The following is a 20,608-nucleotide window of genomic DNA, read 5'->3' as shown; positions in this document are numbered from 1 at the left end:
AAGTAGAACAGCATGGATGTGGTAGAGACTGGAAGAAGCAGCCAGGTGGAATGACGTTTTTGAGGTCTGTGAAGACATATAGAGGGGCATAACAGAATGTCTTTAAATATTTAGGTTTTGAGACATTTTAGAAGGTGTAAGAAAACATTTTTTTCCCCTCATGAATTCAAGCTATGCCTTTGTTCACATGGTTTTTAAAAGAGAAATTATAAACATAATAAAGGCAGAAAGGAAAGCTGAGGGCTTCATAGAAGAGGCAGGGAGGATGCCAGGCTTTACTTTGGGGAAAATAAGGACAGGAGAGTGGTTTTTGTGTCTGCTTTTACTGAAGGCACTCCATGTGTATTGGTGTTAGCAAAGGCTTTACGCTGTGTGCGTCACTGCTTTGTAAATGCTGGCAAGTTACACTTACAGGCTGCTGGACTCTGTACAGAGTGCTGATCTATAGATGGTTTTTCTTTTTCTCTAAAGGACACCTCCAATGCTGGCTGTATTTGAAGGCATAGAAAATAGATTTGAAAAGCTACACACAGCAGCTGTCATAATTTACTGTAATATCCTGCTGTTTAGGATAACTAATGAGTGCGTCAGATCCTTGGATATGTTGAGCCAGATCATTAATCAGTATCAACTGCCCTTGCTGCATGGAACTGGGGGCACTTCCATACGAGTTGGTCTGCATTGCCTACTTTGGGAGATTAATGTCTGGAAAGGAGGTGGTGTAAAACTGCTGGCTGGGTTTGTGTTCATTGGAGATAAAATCCTGTACCTGGCTTAGTGTTGGGAATATTACTGTATTGGCATATCCTGGTAAGCATGGGCCAGTTACAAGAAAAAAACTTGTATATCAAAGTTTGGGTGTGTTCTCTTAAGCTGCTCTCCTGCTGTGCAGAACACAAGCAACTTGGATCATTTAATTCTTCACAACCTGTCCTGTAATGAGAAATTATTTCCAGACAGGTCCAGAATTTGCTTGACTTCCTGTGGCTGAGTCTCAGCTTTTGTTCCCATCCAGCTGTGAGGTATCATCCTTCTGCTTTATCCTCCCATGAACTGCCTAATGTTAAAGCAGATCAGAAGTGAGAGGATGTTATCTTCATAGCAGGAGTTTACTTATATCTTAAGTGATACAAGGTTTTGATACAGCCACAGCATATTTCTTTAGTGTAGTCTCAGTGTAGGTAGCAACAGCAGCATTTCTTACAGGTGCAAATTAAATCTATGTTTTCAGTAGAGTGGTGCATTCTAGTGTAGTAGTGGGTGGCATCAGCCAAGCACTGGGTGCAACACTAACTGTACAAAGGGAATAACAACATGCATGTAGGAAGTATAAACTAGAGAGTAGTTTTAGACTGTGCCAGGCTGAAGGTGAGTCAGAAGAGCAAAGGCAGATGGCAGAAGCTGCTGGGGAGAGGCAAAGACAAGACATCATCATTGTTCCTGGCTTGTGGGCCTGGCATGTTTCTAACAAGAAATATTCTGGGTTAGCCGTAATGCTGTGAGACTGCTAGTGGCCAGTGAACAGCTGTTATCACTGCAAGTTTAATTTCCACCTGTAGCATTTAATCCACTTTGCCAGCTCTTGTGTGATTGTAGCAAACTGCAAGACAGAAGGACAACCAAAGCAAAGTGCTTTAAATTTCTCTTTTCTTGGGGGTGGGTACTTCTTTGTCTTCTGTGAATTTCTGAAGTTTAATATTTGACTCACTGTCTCATTGTAGACTTGTGTGGAGCTTTGCTTTTTAAAATACATATTTTTATGTATATATGATTTTTTTTCCTATTTCCCCTCATTTTTTAAAGTATATGCAAACAACTACTTGTATGCTGTACTGGCCAGTCTGCCTCAAAAACCCCAGAAATTTCCCAAGGTAAACCTAGTAAAGAGATTTTGTGATGGATGGATTTGAAGGGCAGATCTTGGTTGCAAGATGGACCAATAAGTTGAAGTGTTGTCTCTGTAATGTGTGAGAACTGAGGGGCAGAGCAGTGAAGACTCAAGCCCTGTTGGTAACTGCTTTCCTGGGTAATAGGGATCAGATCAGGGGGTAAAGAACTGCATCTGCTGTCAAGTTTCTTTAACTAATATGGTGCAATGTAGCATTGCTGTAACTGATTCGGCACAAAACTTCTGAAAACCATTAATAATTTAAAGTTGTTGATTCCAAACTCAGGTAGGGTCTCCTGACAGAGTCTAAAATATTCCAATGAATTTGCAGTAGTTTATGCCAGCCTGCATTTTTACAGTGGAACTTAAACACCGAAAGTAATGTTGATTTTTGATGAAGTGCATTTGGTTTTCCTGAGGCCTAGTGGTGGTAAGGATCCCATTAAATCTGTTTCTCGAATCCTTCTCCAAAGGGGAGATGTTTGGGGTATCAGGATTATGTATTGTTTTTTAGTATCTTTGACATAGAAACTTAGTACCTAGGTATTGATTTAGATGCTTTCTAAACTGTGCAGGTAAGTGTGGGTTATCAACTGTAATTGATCCTGCCTGAAGGTGATAATTTGACTCCAGTGTAGATCACAAATTTTCAATGTGTTCTGTGCAGTTACTCTATAATAAGCCTCTCATCTTGTCACCGGTTCTGGTGCAGGTGTGTCTGAGAGTGTTCCTCTTTGGACAGTGTGAATGCTGCCGTCCTGGCTCAGATGGAGCTGTGCTGTACCTCCCACTCTGAGTGGGTCAGTCCAGCCCCGTGGCCAAACCCCAGCGCTCTGAAGTCGCTGCTCAGCATCTCTGCTGGCCCAGCCGTGCCGCCGTGGCCCGGCCAGCAGCGTTATTTGTCATGGCTGGCTGGCGCTCGCAGCAGGGCTGCGCTCCTCTGCCAGCACGGGGGCTTGGGGCACAGCCAGCTGCTCTCTGGCCAGATGGAACTGCAGAGCAGAGGGACTGCTGCAATCCAAGATGGAAAACTTGCTTGGATTGGGGGTTTTGGATGGTTGGTTTAGGAGAGCAGAAGATCAAAACTTGCCTTAAAACTACAAATGTGTTTGTGGTAACCTAAAGTTACCGCGAAGGGCCAGGATAGGAGAGGTGTGTCGCCTCCCGGGAAGTACCGTAGTAAAAGTTGTATTTTGTAATTTACTGCTTTGGAGCTTTTCTGGGTGGAAAATGTGTCTTGGTGTATCCACGGCAACAAAATTAAGGTAACAGTTGTTTTAAGTCACTAACTTAAAAGAAAAAGTTGAAAAGCTTTGAAAATTTCCCCCCCAACAAGTGAATACTTTGCAGATATTACAATACTAGGAAACTTAGAAAGCAATATCCTTGAGTGCTTTACTCATTCGTTGAGGTAGGAAATGAAGTGATATGTAAGCTCTTGTTACCACCAAAATTTCCTTCACTGGCTGATTTTCTGTTCTACCTTGCTCCTGCACAAGTGCTTCTAAATGTTTGCCCAGGGCATGTCTGTGGGAGGACATTTACCTGCTGCTCCCTGTGGAGCTGGGTGCTCTCTGGGAGCATGCTGGCCCTTGGTTCAGCTCCCAGCTGTGCAGCAGACTCCTTGGGAAGGTCACTTGGATCTACCTGAGCTCTTGTCAAGTGTTGTGGATGACCTCGGGACAGCTTGAATGTTGCTGTGAGTCACTGTCATGCCAGAAACGCCTCTGAAAGAGTGTAGTGTGACCCTGGACCTAGCTAGTAAATTATCAATCAGCTCAGGCAGCACTGTACTACCCTTGCTCAGAGGGAGCTTGGAGAGTGGGGAGGATCCTGCACTTGTTGGTTTTGCCATCCTTGTGGTGTCTCAGGTCCATACCCATAACAGCATGGGAAGAATAGTCCTTAGGCTTATAAGGATGACAGAGGGACAAGTGTGTGTAATACTGGGATACTGTAAGAGATGTATCAGCTCTTTGGGAATTGGAATATTTCCTTTAGAAAATACCTTTGATCTCTGTTTAAAGGCTTACAGTTGGCTAAGTTCACTGGGAGTATATTTCAGGAGCTAAGTACCTGTCATATTTTAAAACCACCCTATGTTTCCCAAAGCCCTGGAACAATTTTAAGAATCATTGAATAAGTATTGGAATCAATGCATTTAAACAGTGCTGTGTCTATATTTGTTTGTGTGTATAATCATAATCATAGATATGCAATTAAATGTATTCTCTGAAAAGAAACCTCTTCAGTGGTGAATTTGCAGTAATGATAAATCAGGCTGAGATTTAAACATTCCCTAACCATTTAATAGCATCTAAATTAAGAAATATTTGCTAGTGCAGGTTTGGCTAGGGCTTTAAAGGAAAATGAAAGTGCTCGAACCACAGGAAATCAATGGCCTAATCGTCTGGAAAAAGAGTTCATTGCAGTGCCAGGATAACCTGTGAGAGCAATGGCCTATTCTGCAGGTGCAGGGAGAATATTTGTCATTGAAGCTCTACAGCAGAAACAGTTCCATGACAGGTAACTTGTGAGGTTGTGAGACTGATGGGGAGTTGAGAATGTCATATATAGCTTGTGTCATGGAGGGATTCGAGAGAGACTAAATGAGGAATGGTGAGATAATCTCTTTATTTTAGTAGAAGCAGTCACATTTCCTTACTTTCTTTCATTATAGATAATACTCTTTTAGAAAAAATTTAAATGCAATTTTAAACCTGCTTTCTTTTCTTGTTGAGGGGTAGGCCCCCAGGTAGCTGGATGTGAAGAGCAGTGGGAGCTGCAGGTTGTGCTCTGGGTGGGGGGCACGGTGGGAGCCACAGGCCAGGGGCTGTGCCCTGGTGCTGCCCCTTGGCACAGCTGCCCTCTGTGAAGGGACTTTGGTCCCAGCAGTGGAAGTCTGGAGTGGTGTGAGCGTGACTGAGAGTGGCTTCTGGATGGTCAGACAGGAAGGTTCCTTAACAAGAGTTTTCTTCCAAGGTCAGTAAAAGTTAAGCAAATAAAAAGAACAGCAAAACAAAAGAAGAAACAAATTACAAAAAAAAATCCAGAAACAAAACCACCCCAACTTTAATAAAAAGCAAATCCACATCTAAAATGGGAAAGAAATGAGACTTGAATAGATGTGTTGTTTATTGCAGAACTTCTTAGTTAAATGAATGATGTTGTATCTTCCTTAAAAATTTTGCATGCTGAACTTTAATGTGTGGGATATTTAAATCTGAACATCTATGTTTTATAGTTACTAATCAGGGAGAATGAGCCCTTTTTTTAGGCATAGCAACTAAAACCAGAAACCAAGTTTAAAGCTGCTGACCTTAATTATGGTTTCATGTTTTGAACTTATAATAATTTTGAGTTAATTATGAATTTTGAAAGTATTACTATTATGACCTGCACTAATAGTTTATCTTCATTATGAATTAACAGTCAGCATCAGGAAGCCTTTCCTTCTTGACAGGTGCAGAAGGGTGTCATGGGAGCTGCTCCTGTGCTCTCTGGTGAGATGTAGCATGTCCTGCAGAGATGATCTTGGGATCTAGAAACACTAGGTACAAAGGCAGACCTTGAGAGTACATGGCAATGAAGGAAAGCAGTGACTGATGTAGAGAGACCTTCAGGGGCTGACTGTGCTTACTCCTTTGTTTACCTGCCCTAGACTGCACTGGGACACTCTCATCCTTCCCAAGGGATGGGTTGTTTGTGTTGCTGATTCTATCTGGAATGCCCAGGGTGTGGAAGAATGTAATGCCTCATCGTTTTGCTCTGTATTTGGGAATAAAAGTCATAAAAGTGAAAGCTGCTCTGCATGAGAATAGACTTTGTTACCAATTAGGCTGAGAGTTGGGAGGAGCCAAAGCAGGATCACAGATCTTGCGGCTATCAGTGCTAAGTGCTGAGCATAGATGACTTTGCAAGCAGAATCACAGGATGCAAATATTTAACAAAGCCTTTTTCAAGCTCACAGGAGACATGCAGAGTGCAGGTTGGTGTTTGGAATAGAATTCCTGGGTGACAATCTGCTGTTTGCACTAACTCAAATAGAAGTTGCACATGCTCATCAATCTAAGAGCTGATATGTAAATGCGCTGTAGTTCCATATCCTAGACTATGTCAAGAATAACTCCAGAAAGTAAAATCAATCCAGTGGTTTCCAGAGACAATGTTGTGGGAATATGGTTGTCAGGGTTAATGCTGATCTAAGGAGGATAAGAATAGGGTAGAGTTCAGGAAATCCTGAAATAGGAGTGGGAAGGGAATAACTATTTATATGTTCTCCCATGTTTTATATATATAATATATATAAGATACCAGCTGGAGATAGGCTATCTGGCAGATTTGCTGGGGCTTGAGTACATGGTGATGGCTGTGGGCATGGCAGGAGAGTAGTCTTTTGCTGACGGTGTGAAGATGTCTTGCATCAAGCAATAGAAATAGAAGGAAGAGGTTTCAAATGATTCCAAGTTGTCAAGTGGAGTTTTGTTTGAGGGGAGACCATGTGGGCAAAAAATACAATGTTACTGTAATTTAAAAAAAATCATAAATAAAAAAGCAGGAGTGGGTAGGAGACTGGTGGGTGGTGGTACAGAGAAGATGCTTGCTGACATTTCATTTTTCCTCTTAAAAACAAGAGCAAGCAGCCAAGCAGTACTCATGTCTGCTTTAAAATATATTTAATATATTTTCCACAGCCTCTTGTGTTTAGTAAGAGTTCAGAGAATAGCTTTTTTTTTTCCTTTTTTTTCCTTGTTTTAATCTTTTTTTTTTGTTGTTGTTGTTACTGGCACTGTGTGCCAATACAGGAGTTCAGTCAGTCAGTACATTTCCTGAATTAGTTGCAGTAGCTGAAAGCAGAGACTGAGAAAGGCCCCTTGCCACTGGTGAAGGTGACTGTGTTTAATCGGTGTGGTGCTGGCAATTTCTGTGTGTGCTCTTCATGGCAGGGAAGTTGAGTGCTACACATGTTTGTCCTACGTGCTGTTGTGACACAAATTTGAGCGTTTCTCTGCTGTCCTTGGTAAAATCTCACCCTGGGTGTCTGTGACTGCTGGCAAAAACAGGTCACATAGTAAAGGCTCATGGGAGGACCCACACAGCAAAGCCTTTTTAGGATCAGCATTGAATGCCATTGAGAGACATCTCTGTTGGTAATGGTTCTGTTTCTCAGGATTGCTGCCCAAATGACTGCAGTTTGGAATTTATCACAGTTTGGGTGTTGCCTCAAAATAGGAAGGATGAAGCTGTTTTCTGGTTTAAGGGGAAGAAAAAAGTTTTTGATTGAGCTCAGATGAATGAAAACCCAGGCAATATTAGCACATCATGGTACCAAGTATTTCTTGCCATGTCCACCCTTTGCCTTCAAAAAATCCAATAAGTCTCTCACTTTTGTGCTTTGCAGAATCGTGGAGTAGATCCTCCTAAAAACTGTGATGAGGGACATGGAAAATAAGGAGATGATTAGTGACAACCATCATGGCTTCACTAAGGGCAAATTGTGCCTGAAAAATCTGGTGGATTTCAATAGCAGTGGTACAGAGGTTGTGGATGGGGGAAGGGTGACTGATGTCACCTGCCTGACTTGTGCAAAGCATTTGTTAGTGTTGCACATAACATCCTTGTCTCTAAAATAGAGTGAAGTTGATTTGATGGCTGGACCACTCAGTGGACAAGGACAAGCTGGACAGATGGGCCTGTGCAAACCTCATGAAGTTCATGTTCAAGCACAAGGTCCTGCCTGTGGGTGGGAGCAATCCCAAGCACAAATACAGACTGGGCAACAGTGGGTTGAGAGCAGCTCTAAGGAGAAGGGCTTGGCAGGGTATTGCTGGATAGAAAAAAGTAATATGACCCAAAAATGTCTGCTTGCACCCCAGAAAACCAAGTGTGTCTTGGACTGCATCCAAAGCAGTGTGGCCAGCAGGTCAGGGAGGTGCTCCTTCCCCTCTGCTCTGCTCCAGTGAGACTCCACCTGCATCCAGCTCTGGGCCCACCAACACAGAAGGATGTGGACCTGATGGAATGGGTCCAGACGAAGGCCACAAAAATGACCAGAGCATCTGGAGCATCTTTCCTTTGAGGACAGGCTAGGGGTGTTGGGGTTGTTCAGCCTGGAAAATTTTATAGCAGCTTTCCAGTACTTAGTGTGTCAGCAGGAAAGATGAACAGGGAGTGTAGTGATAGAATGAGGTGCAATGGTTTTAAAGTGGAAGAGGGTAGATTTCAATTAGCTATGTGGAAGAATGATGGTGATTAGACAGTGGGACAGGTTGTATACAGAACTTATGGCTGCCTCATCCCTGGAAGTGTTCAAGGCCAGGATGGATGGCGCTTTGGGCAGGCTGGTCTAATGGAAGGTGAATCTGTCCATGGCAGGGGGGTTGGACGAGGTGATTTTTGAGGTCCATTCCAACCAAACCATTGTGTGATGCTCTGAAGCAGCAGCAAGCTCTAGAAAGTACTAGAATAATGAGAGGTGTCCTGGATCTGAAAACCAGGTTCCTTATCCAGAGTGCAGATGAATACAGGCCCTAAGGAAAAACTGTTCTGTGTTACAGGAGGAGGTCACCTCGATCTCTGTATTTGACAGGAGTGCCAAGGGAGGAATGGAAGGGTAGGAAGAACGAGTATAGGTATTTCAAAGCAAGAAAATCAAGAGAGCGGGACTCTCATTTAACTCAGTGTCCAAGTTCCTGGAAAGCTGAGCTGTCTATGACAGATTTTTGATCAGACAGTTTGAATTTGACATTAGGACTCAATTCACCTGCTTCTGTTAAGCTGTAGCTTCCCCCACTAAGAACTTTTGAAGTTAGCCTGAAGAAAAAAAACCTCTTAAATGTTTGGGAGTTGTCAGGGAGTTTTTTGGATGGACTCCAGGTGGTGTGGGACATGCCAAAGAGCCTGGAAGCATTTGACACAGGACAGAAGGATTGAAAACATTCCTCTGGTCTCTGGAGCAGGATGTCTGGAGTAGCTGGATTTGAGGGGGGCCTTGTAGCTCTAATTGGAGTTCCACTGCAGCTGAGGTTTCTGTTACTAAATTAAAGATTTGAGGCCCTGTTGTGCTCAGCAGCACATGATAACTAGATATGGATATCTTGTAAAAGAAGATCCCTGGTCAAAAGAAGAGACAGAAAAAACCCCAGCCTGAGAATAAAGGTGGGACACAAGCAGACAAAATGTTTTGCCTGGGCCTATACAGCAGGTCATCTGTGGAGAGGGAAGTGGAGCCCTGGAACTCTCTGCTGATGGATGCCTTCTAGACTTGAGAAGTAGATTTAGATGCAGCCTACAGAAGTCATGTCCTCTCGTAGGTATAGTGCTGCCTCTTCTGATGGCAGTGAGCACCTCTGCTTCAGGAGGCAGGGCTGCAGTCTGATCAGCTCTGCCTCGTGTGGCTTTATTAATGCTTTTTAATGGGCATGATGCAGATATGGTGGTAGTGGGCTTGATGCCTTGAGGGGCTACCCAGAACAGAGGCTAGACAGTGTTAAAGGAATAAAGTAGGTATTTATTAAAAGGCCTTCAAAGGATACACCTTGGGCACTACAAAAGCCTGGCTGTGGCTACACCCAAGATGAACAACAGGTCATGAGTTTTAACACTTTTATAAGTTTTGGTCCATTTACATGTTTGGGTAATTGTCCAATTACAGTTTCAGGTCATGAAGTCCCATCCTCCCAGATTGCTCTCCTCAGTTTGATGTTGTTTATGCTTTTGGGGCCTGAAGCTGCAATGGTGCCCTTGGTTCTCGGGCTGGAAAAGGATTGTTTTGTCTGACAGAACTGTGAGGAGAACTCGCAAACACTTCATATGAAGTTCAGAGTTATATACTAATGCAGTACAGAATCTGCAAAATCTGAGAGCTAAAACTTAAAGCGTCAGGCTGTACACAATTACCCAGGCTTGCTGTAGGCAGTGTTGTGTGCATGCTCCTGCATCTTCTCTGCCTTATCTCTTGAGCTGCTCCTCAGCTCTGTTGAAAGCACGTGTGACTGCAGTGTAGATACAGACTTCCTCCTGCATTCCTATAAAAAAGATAAGGCCTGCAGTGTGTTCCTGTGCATCTGTGCTTGGGTTTACAGCACTCTCTAGGGATGCAAATGAATGATAAAGGCTGTGTCGGGCCGTGGTCTAACTTGGTTTCTTTTTAGCAGCTGCCAAGAGCACCTACTTGAACCGGCCAATATCAGTCCACAAAAGTCATGGAGAAAAAAAGATTTGTTTGAATTGTTATTACTAGAGCTTCTAGCTTGTTCTTACTTAATGATTGAGTTTGTTTTTATAGGAAGAATCTTAGCTGTTATGAGTCACTCCGGCTTAAAAGAGGATTTTGCTTTCAGATGCCTTTTGCCTTAAAAGGTGATGTTCCTCCTGGTGTTTGTCAAGATTAGGAAAAAAAAAAAAACAAATCGAAAAATCATCAGGCAGCTCATTCTTTTCAAGAAACACTTGAATCTTCCTTAGTTCTTTGTTTTAGAAAAATCAAAATAAAGCAATGCTTAGTGAATGCATTGCTGATGCCTCTTCAGGGCCAGTTTGATTTATATAACAGTAAAATATCAGACAGTGACACTCCTGCATGTAACAGGGATGTAGCCTGCTTGCTGGTGTGTTAGATTTGTAGATCATCTGGAAACTAGTGTCATTAAACACCTGAAATAGCAAGATTAAAAAACCCAGAGAAACAACAGCAAAAAACGTAGGAGTTAAACTGTGGCAAGCCAGACAAAGCTGATCTACAGAACTAATGTCTTTCAAGTGGGTAGATAAAGCACAGTCTCTGCTGTGTGTGGTCACCAAGGATGGAACAGTTCTTTTTTAGAAGTTGGCTTTTTAACCCTACATAATTCACAGTGATTAATTCCACTGTGCTTAACTGTAAAATCTATCTACAGTTCCAAACTTAATGCTGAGGATATCTATACACTGGCAAAAATCTTGTGACAAAAAACTGTGGTGTAATTCATTATCAACTATAAAGCTGCCATGGAAAAGGAAGGGATTATTCTTCTCAGAGGTTTTGGCTACGGCTCTGACCTTGCCACTGCTTTTGTAGGTAGAGCTAACCTGTTATGCATTGGCTGATTATACATTTAAATGTTTCTATGAATTTGAATATAGCTATATACTCACCTTTCCCTATGCAGAATCACTTGGTGTAATTTTACCACTCCCAGCAGAAGATGCTGTTTATTTGTGGGTATTTATTGCATAAACAAAACTAAGCTTATTTCCTTGGCATTTTTCAGCCTCAGAAACTTGAAGGTTTATAAGTATTTACCAATTTCACTTTTCCTTGCCATGACCTTTTCCCTGTGTAGGAAACAGAAAGCCACACTCTCTTTTGAATACTTTCTGTGCATTGTTCCTTGGGACCCACAAATCTTGTTTCTTGTGCTGCTGGTGGACTGTAAGCCACAGCCTGCTGTTCTGTAGGCACTTTTTACCTGGACTTTTCTCTGCATGCCCAATGTGCCTTATTCTCTTGCTGTTGCATGTTCACTCTCACATCCTACCAGTTTGTGAGTGGAGTCAATGATAAAATCACTTTTTTATTTATTTTTTTAAATTCTGTATTGAAAATGTGCAAGAAGAGATTTTTTTTCCAGTAACTTAACGTTTATTTGGTGACCCAAGTTTCATTTTAGTAACAATCACCACTGAGGTTGGAGAGTGTGTGGGGAAGTAGAGGGGTGGGGTGAAGGAGATAACAGTAATATTGGATCGGAAAGTTTGTTCCTAAAGTGACTCCTGATGACCCCCTGCCTGTTTTACTCATGAATCTGTTGTTTTGTGTCTTGCAGTGGCATCACTGAAGGGGACAGCTGTTACTGCTGTGGGAGATCAAGAGCTCCTTCCAGTTGCATCTTCTGTGTCATCTGCAAAACCCCCAGTTACAGTGAGTTTCTCCTGCACGCACTCTGTTTCCTCCAGTGAGGATTTGTTAGCTGTAATCTGTGATAATTATGTGCTTCTCTATACTTTGTTAGTTGCTACTGCAAAAAAGCTTTGATTTATAAATCCCAGGCCAAAAGAATACATACACTTCTCATCCCCCCAAACCTCATACTCAAAGCTCATGGTTGCAAATTCTCCTGGCCAGCTGCATACCCTGTGAGGGAAATGATCAAAGACTATGTGCTTTGGGTGAGTGTTCTGATTATTCCTCCAATAGCCAAAATGAGAATTGGACAAAGTATTTTGTTCCCAAGAATAGCTTCAGAAAGAAAAACTTACTTAAATGGGAAAAAAAGTATTACTCGAGTAAAGAAGATTAAACTAGTTCAGAGTGCCAAAAACACATCATACCTGTGTGACATCTAGTCATGGGCATGGCAGGTGGAAATAGAGGGTGACTCAGTGCTGGAGTGTTCCTGAGTCTGTACCTAGATATACTCTTAAAATGAGATAATGGAATTTTCTCTGCAGTGCAAGAGAGCTGCCTAATTCAGTGCTATTTGGAAACCAAATGAAAACTCTTGAAAATCCTCATTGCCCATTTTAGTTTCCACCTAAAGGAAATTAAGAAAATGCTTCCCTAATCCTGCCAGCTGTCTGTGAACGTCCATGTAACATATAACTTGCCTGGGATTCTTTTGTCAGTAATTCTCTTCTGCTAATAACTGAGTAAAACAGACTCAGGTGATTTCAGTATTTTTCATAACAATTATAACAATTGCTTGCAAGGCCATCTCCAGTTTTCAGCCAATTCTGACAATATTTTCCTGGTTGGAAGAGCTGAATTGTCTTCTGAATTCCTGTGTGGAGTCCATCTGCAAGACTAGAATGGTGGGAGCATATCTGTGCATGTGGAAGTGTTTGTTTTGATGAAAACTTGAGGACTAAATGAACAAAAAAAAACCCCTGTGAGTGCTTAAGGGGCTGTCAGACACTTGTACAGTTAAATGGCATTGAACGTTGACATGGTCTAGATTTTGGGGTGTGAAGTTGAGTGTACAGGAATTAATTGTACTCAGGTAATGGATTCTTCTGAGAACTAATTGCAGTAACAAGAGGAACAGTGCCTTAAGAGGAAAATGCCCTCAAATCTGTGGAAAGCTTTTAGCAAATGATTTTGGCATGATGTATATTTCTAGCCTGTGTCAATATTGCAGATGTGTAAATTATACATGACTTACAAAATAAGAAAATTTGCTTCTAGGGAGCTCTTGTGTTTTGCCTGTAAGGATGGAGCCAGCTTGCAACATAAGTAGAGAATATTACCTGTCAGAAATTGAATATTGAGTGAAAGTAATCGTTTTAATCAAGAGTAGTTAAAAGTGAGGCTGAGTTGAAGGAAAAAACAACTGCTCAGCTGGAAGACTGTTTCCAGTGCTGCAGACATGCCCTGAGATGCATACTTTCTGTATTAGGAATATTGATCTGGGCCATGCTTGTACCTTGCGTTACCACTGTTCTTCCTGAAAATTGCAACCAAGGTTTCTTAACTCTTTGAATTCCTCTCCTGCCTCTGCACCCAAGTTCAAAACACTTTGTGCTGGTGTATTGGATGAAGGAGAATACTGCTCAAAGGAACAGCTTCTTGATGCATGGATAGATAACTGGCAGACTCTACTGGCTGAGGCAAAGACATTCTGGCTTATATCAATTAGTGTTCCTGACAAATCATCAGTAGTGATTGTGGGTGCTTTCTGAAGAGAGTCTCTGTAAAGGGGTGTCATTGAGGGCAGTGGCTGTATGCACAGTCTGAGATACACTGAGCTGAGTGCTGTAAAGGAGCCTGAGACTTTGTGTTTCTGCTAAGAAGTACCCTTGGCTGGTTTCCTTTAAGTGTTTTTTTTTTCTTTCTTTTAATCAAAAGCAGGATTGTTTCCGCACGTGTTGCCTGTTCTCTATTCCTCTTGAGTCCATTTCCTTCTCATTCTTTACAGTGCCTTGGGAAAGCTGAATCCTTCTTGAAACCAGGGAAGCCACCTCCAGTTAAAACTAGCTGACAACAGAGGGATGAGGTTGCAGATGAGTGATAGCAAAGATATTTGTGTACTACAACATTTGGCCACTGCATCCTTGAGAAGGCAGAACTCTGCAGTTGTAGCTGCTTGAGCAGGGCTCTGTGCAGGGTAGGTCAGCCCTGGTGCAATGCTGAATGCAGAGTGGATACTGGTAGCCCTGCTGATGCCTTTTCTTTCTTAACCCCCAGCAATCTGGACTTTTTGCTCTCACTTCATTGCTCCTTTGTTGAGCTATCAGACTTCCTGAACAAGCTGCACAAGTGAATGCTGGCAGATGTGTCTGTTGGAAAGAGAATGGTCTGGTAGCTGTCTTAGAGCTCTGCAACTCCAGTTTCAGCTCCATGATCTGCTTACAGATCCCCTCTGAGAATTCAGTAGTATGATTCAGTCTCTGTGCCAGTTTCCTGTCTTTTAAAGGACACTGTTCACTTTGGAACTGAGGGTAAACACAGAGCCAGTGAATGCTCCAGTAGAGTGATTGAAGAAGTAACATAATGAGTAACGGGGATGTCTTTCTCTGGTATTTCTGCACAGCCTAAATAGTATCCCTGAAGTGTTTTTAGCAGTCAAGGTGAGAAGATGAGCCCTGTATGTGGATGGAGAATGCAGGGTTGTGTATCATGGCTGTGATGTTGATGAGCTCGTGAGATCCCAGCGTGCATTGTCCCACTCTGATCACTGAGGATGTTTTGCCTCTCTGAGTGATGGTGCTTGCTTGGTCCTGGGACACCAGGTGTTAGCTTGGGTTCACACTCCTCACCTGGGATTTCACTAGCAGGTGCTACCATGTTCCTCATGTGACTTTGCCTTGTGGAGCCTCATCTGCTTAACTCCCCTGGCCTGCCTGATGCATGTTGGCTTTCAGTATTTACTTTAGGGTCATAGTGAAGTCTTTCACCTTGCTTTCCAAATGTCACCAGGCAAAGTCCTTTTCAGAACTTGGCTATTTCATGGCTGTACAGCCTACCTCAGAATATTTGCTGTCCCTGATGTGTGAATGAATAAGATCTTTATAGGATTGACAGCCATAAAACATTCCCTCTGAACTCTGAGATGAAAGTGAGACATTTCCTTTCTCCTTCCAGAGGGCTTATCTGCTGTAAGACGAGGGAGGTGGTTTCCTTTTCTAGGATGTAACTCCTATCAGATATCATAGCAGTGTCTGTGGCACTCCAGGGCTGCATGCTCTGCTGCCTCACACTATGGGAAACTGGGAATGAAAGGTGACTCTGCCAAGAGGCTTCTGTCTGCATTGGTGGGGGATAGTACATGTGACTCCTATGGCATTACCTGGAGCTCACTGGTGATACAGTGGAAGGGAAATAAGGGAAAATTAGGTTTGGATTTAAATATTCAGGTTGCAAGGATACTCCCTGGAGCTGATCGGCTTGCTTGCTAATGGCATAGCACAGGGAACAGAATAAAGAGTTTGTTTGGTTTTGCACTGCAAATATATAAGCCACCCTTGCTTTGGCTTCCAGCCCAGGGGGAAAAGGCTGGCTGATCACCCTGCTCTTTCAGTGTTGACAGCTGTTGTTGTCAGGGACAGATGTGACTTGGGTCCAAGATAGGGATAACAGTGTGAGTGCTTTTTAGTGGCAAGGTAGATTTTTAGGAGATAATGCAGTTTGTCTGTTGCACAGTTAAAGGGAAACGAGAAAGGCTTTTCTGTTCTCTTGGTGGATTTTTCTCAATTTTCTTCATATTGATTGCTCTGATGCCAGGAGATTTGCTCAAATATTCCAGCACTTAACAGTCCTAGATTATATCTTTGGTTCATTCAGTTCCAAACCATTCCTCCTCATTCCAAAACCAGTTATCTTACTAGCATGGAAGCAGGCAGTTCTGGGATACCACTGGTTCTGCAGATCTTAGTCACTGAGTTTGATCCTTTAAAAAAATATTTTGGAAAGCAGAACAAGAAAACAGTGTAGGAATTTGGTGGGCAGATAAACTGCATTCCTCTTTCAGGCTGTTTATTCATAGCTTTAAGGCAGAAGTAGGCTATTTTTTACTTGCTTTTTTCCCCCCTCCAGATTAACCAAAACAAATTTCCCTCTCGAAGGAGAGGGTGGAGTTGGGAGGAAGGAAGGGTGGAATTGAAACCATTTCATTAAATCAGTTTAAATATCATTAACACATGATTTTGTTTTTACATTGCAGTTCTGAGAACAGAAGAGTCTCTTTACACTTTCCAAAGAGGGGAAGCTTTATGTACATAGTGGGTGAGTGAGGGTGTTGGAGACAATGAAGTGGTTATGGAAAGCTTATGACTTTGGCTTGGAGAGAACTGTCAGGGGGGTAATGCAGCTCTCCTGACTCCTGGTGTCTGTGTTTTGATGGTTTGTGGTAAACTGCTTCTGAAGCAGAGAGAGCAAGAGCAGCTCCAACAATTTCCTTACTAGGTAGATGTGACTTTGGCTTTAATTTCCATGATTACTGACTTGAGTGTGCTGCAGTAAGGGTAGCTGAATCCAGGGCCTATGAATCAGGTTTGTAGAAGGAAGGATAAATTCTTCATACTTGGAGACTGAATGATAACCCAGGAGCCAGTGCAGAGCATTGCTGCTCTTTGAATCTCTTGCACTTTGATGTTGATTCTTCAGTACTTTTTAGTTCTCCCTCCCTCTGCTGATAAGAGCTGAACGATCTTGACAGTGAAATATTTGTGAAGTTCACCTCTGGTGGTGGGGTGTAGTGTTCCTCATGCTGTCCTGTCTGACTGCACATATTACTCAAGATTAGATCCTAAATTATCTCTTCTTGCAATGTTTTACTCCTGCTGCGTGTTCTCCCACACTGTAGGAGAGCTGATGAAAAATCAAAGTTGTCTTTGTGTCTAAAGAAAATAAAAACTTTCCTGTTTTAGAAATACACAGGAAACCTGCCCCAAAACATGCAAACCCCTCTCATCCAGTGATGTTACCAAGTTATTGAACTCTGTGTTAGCTTAGACATAGAAAGACAACCTGATTTTCCAAGCCTGAGTCCTAGGGAGGACTTCCTGCTCCTGAGGGATCAACATGGGGCAGGAGCCCTTTTCTCCCACTGGGAAGCTGCTCCAGATCACAGCTACTTCATACTTGGATTTCTCTGACCTCCAGCCAAGAAGAGTTTGTGGTTGGTTTATCTCATTTCTGCACCACGATAACCCTGTGGTTTGAATGTCTCTTTGCATTTCTTGCAGCTCCCTCTCCTCAAGTGTATTTGCAAGCAGTGATCCTGCCCTCTATTGTGCTGTGTTTTGTCAACTTAAATAAGTCAAACTTTCCTGAGATAGGCCTCTTAGTCTAACCAGCATTTCCATGCACCTGATTTCAATTCAGTAAATGGTTTTTGAATTTTGCTGTGACTGGACCAACTCACAATTAATGTGTGAGAAAGGGCTGCTTGCATTCATGCTGATTTCAACAACTAACCATTAACTGTGGCTTAAGCATGATCCTATATATACATATATATGTGTGTGTGTATATATAAATATATGTGTATGTATGTTTGAGCAGCATCCTCTGTTTTTGCTTGGAGGCCATCAGGTAATGGTGACTCTTTCTGGTCTTTCTGCACAAGGATAGTTCTGTCAATGGCTGGTTACTTTGATGTTTAACTAGGTACCTTAATTTGAATATGCTGCCTTCAGTCACTGCATCCTGAAATGCCTTTCCTTGTTAGTTTACAGAGGCTTTTGTTATCACAAATCTGATTTTGCTTAGAAGTGCTCTAATACTCGTAGGCTATGTAAAGCAATTAGTAAATTACAGTAGTTTGCATTTCAGAAATCAAACACTCTTATTCCAAGAAAAAGTCCCTTTTAAGGTGTGTTTGAGTATCCAAAAATGACTCTCTATCAGCTTGCATCTCCAGATGACACTAGGCACTGCATCAGCAAGAGTATATGCAAAGAATGAAAATAAAGTCCATTATTTATGACCCTTTCTCTGAGATTCCATGGCTTATGTGAGAAAAGTGGAACTGCTTGGAAATACTTTGCTTCCCCCTGGATTTCTGGCTTCTTTGAAGGTTGTCTTGATCTTTGTGAATAATCTTGGATTTATACGTTTGATTTCATGCCAGCAAACTAAATCTTTCTGTAATGTGCATTCCTTCAGGCTTTGTATATCATGAAGATTTGAGGGATATCTCCCACTGTTTGGTGTAGTGCTGTTTTCCTTCTGCTGGCACCAAAGGAAAGCAGGATGTGGTTGTGAGCAAGGCACAGCCTGCTGTGCACAGCGTCAGAGTTTGTTACCTGGCTGGGCTGCCTGTCCGTGAGCAAACTCGCAATTGCTCCCTGGCTCTGCCTTTAAACTGGGGGCAGTGACACTGTGCCTGGCCCTGCTGAGCTCGTGGACTTCCTAAACCCTTCCAAAGACACTCTCTCTCACACCTTAGCCATTGGCTTACTGGGCTGCTCGTGGAGATTAGCTTGTGCCCCCAAACCCACCTGATCTAGCAAGACAACACTCTCTCTGCTGGGAATACTCCTTCTTAGGATGCTGGTCAGGGGGACTGTGATTTTCTTTTTCATTCTTTGTGCTCTCCCAATATCTGGTTTTTGTTCCACACTGTCTCTTGTAATATACTGTAAATTAGTGGCTTCTAACCTTTTTAAAACAAGCACAAAGTTTCTGGCAGGCTGAGCTCCTTGTTTGTCATACCTCATTGTTCTCACATTCAGAGTGCGGTGATTTTGCTTATTGGAGAGGCTACAAACATTTATCTTGCTCCTGTGAGCTTCTGCTGGGGAACCATTGCGTTGCTCTCAGCATAAGGACTGTTTTTCTTCTGCTTCACAGTGCCTTCTCTACAGTCTTGATTAAAGGTGCAGTAATACAAATACATTTGTCCTAAAATCAATTGAGTGTATACCACATGCCTTTTAAAAAAACCCCAATGGATATAAGTTGCCTTCTGAATTTAAACTGAAATCCTACCATGAGAAAATTAATTGGTCTTTCCTTGTCTGTTGGAGTTTTAGTCCAGAGCTAAAGGATTTTGGCAAAATACTTTCAGGCACTTAAGTTTGATAATCATTATTTCATTTATAATTCTTAATAAATCCTTTCACAATGACAAGGTTTTGCCTTTAGAAAATGCCTGTGAGCCACTCCTGCTAGATTACTCTGCCAGTATGTGTATATAATTTATCAGATATGTATGTTAAGAAGGTAGCTTTAACTTTTTATGAAGGTGTCTTTAACTGGGTACACCTTCTCTTAGATGACTGCCATCCTTGTTCTCTAGGTATCCTTTACATCATTTAAAGACTATCATAAACTCAGCAATTAAAATAACTTGCCATACATCCCTTTGTCATTGAATAACTTTTCAGTTATGCAATTATAGTGTCTTCTACTTTCTCTTTTCATGTTTTTCTGGAGGGAGAAAGTGCTTTTCTGCTTTAAAAAGTATTCTTTTCCTGCTTTGTCACAAGTGGTGTTAGTTCATTCTGCATTACTTTTTTAGTCACTTGCTCTAGTCCTTTAAAACTGCAATTATATAATTCATTTAAATTTAGAAAGGGAAAGATGAAGATCTCTCACGTCTATTTTTTTTGTCCTCCTTGGAAGCTAGGAAGAATTCAGGTTAGGATTCTGGCAAGTAATTAGCATTTGAAATGGAGGTTAAAGTTGGACAGTTTCTCACGTGTGATGGAGGAGATGATTCTGGAGTTTGTTTGCTTTTCATTGGGAGAAGTAATCTCTCAGTTTTAATAAATGACTGGTTTGGAGTCCTGAAGCAGCTTCCCCATAGCTATGTTTTGTTTTTTGGGGTTTTTTTTCTCTTGTCAGAGAAGGTCAGTGTCTAGTTTGCTTTGAATTGAGAGGTTAGTCAAGCCCTCTGTATAAACCTAGAATGTGGGCAGGCAAACAGCCTCTGCTTTGGAATTTGGCCTGAATAAGGCTGATTTTATTTGTTTGTGCCGCAGCAGTGTTCACCAGCCCCAGGTGGCTGCTCATTCTGTGTAAGCACTGTGCAACTGCAGGACAAGAAATGGTTCCTGATCAGAAGGCTCCAGCCCATGTGGGATAACTGATTGCTGTGTTAGTAAATGCTCCTGCCTAAACAGAGACTTCATCCTGGCTGTGCCCAGCCCTTCCAGGTGGAGGGAACACAGTTCAGGGTGAGAGCTGTACTTTGTGCATACACAGTGTGCACTCGGTCTGTGTAGTGTAGCTGTCGCTGTTTCCCAGGTGTGAAGCTTGGGAAACATCCTTGCCTACCTGGGAAAAGACAGTGACCAGCTGGTGTCTTGGTGAAGGTGACACAGTCCTGCCTGTGCTTTTCCCAGAGAACCTTTTGCAATTGAATAGGGAGAGGAGCTCTGGGCTGTGTGGATTGTTCTTGCAACCTTCTCCTACCCATCTGTGTTATGGGACAATTCAGCACCTATCAGGAGAGAGATAAGGGAGCAGCTTAGGGTTCAGCTTCTATTAAGGGCTCATCAGTTTGGGCTATATGAGCTCTTCTGCCAGGCTGTAGATTAGGACATTTTCAGTCTACATAATTAAGTTATATTTAAGGACTCATTTGCCTTGTTCACTTTAAAAAAAGGTTGTTTTAGCAGAAATCTGGGGCTTATAATCTTTCCCTCCGCTCCTGGAATCTACATTTAAACCCAGGATTAGGAACTGATGCACAGCTCTGGTGACATGAATCAAAAGGAGAATAATTCAAAACTGTCAGTCTTGTGAGTTTTCCTACAAGGCTCGTGAGCTTCCCTAAGATCTCTTTGCATCAATCG

General features: G+C 42.3%; 1 protein-coding gene across 3 annotated transcripts in view; it reads left to right on the top strand.

The window, feature by feature from the left end:
- Positions 1–20,608, top strand: part of TSPAN4 (tetraspanin 4) — a 417,843-nt gene that overhangs the window by 56,144 nt on the left and 341,091 nt on the right. For all 3 annotated transcript variants that reach the window (XM_050975744.1, XM_050975742.1, XM_050975743.1), the window contains one exon: positions 11,695–11,789. The gene's annotated coding sequence lies outside the window, so the exon portion shown is untranslated. The remainder of the gene's footprint in view (positions 1–11,694; positions 11,790–20,608) is intronic.

The sequence above is a fragment of the Serinus canaria genome, chromosome 5, assembly GCF_022539315.1.
Source record: "Serinus canaria isolate serCan28SL12 chromosome 5, serCan2020, whole genome shotgun sequence".
NCBI lineage: Eukaryota > Metazoa > Chordata > Aves > Passeriformes > Fringillidae > Serinus > Serinus canaria.
Note: the sequence above shows the minus strand (reverse complement) of the source record. Positions and strands in the feature narration are given on the sequence as shown.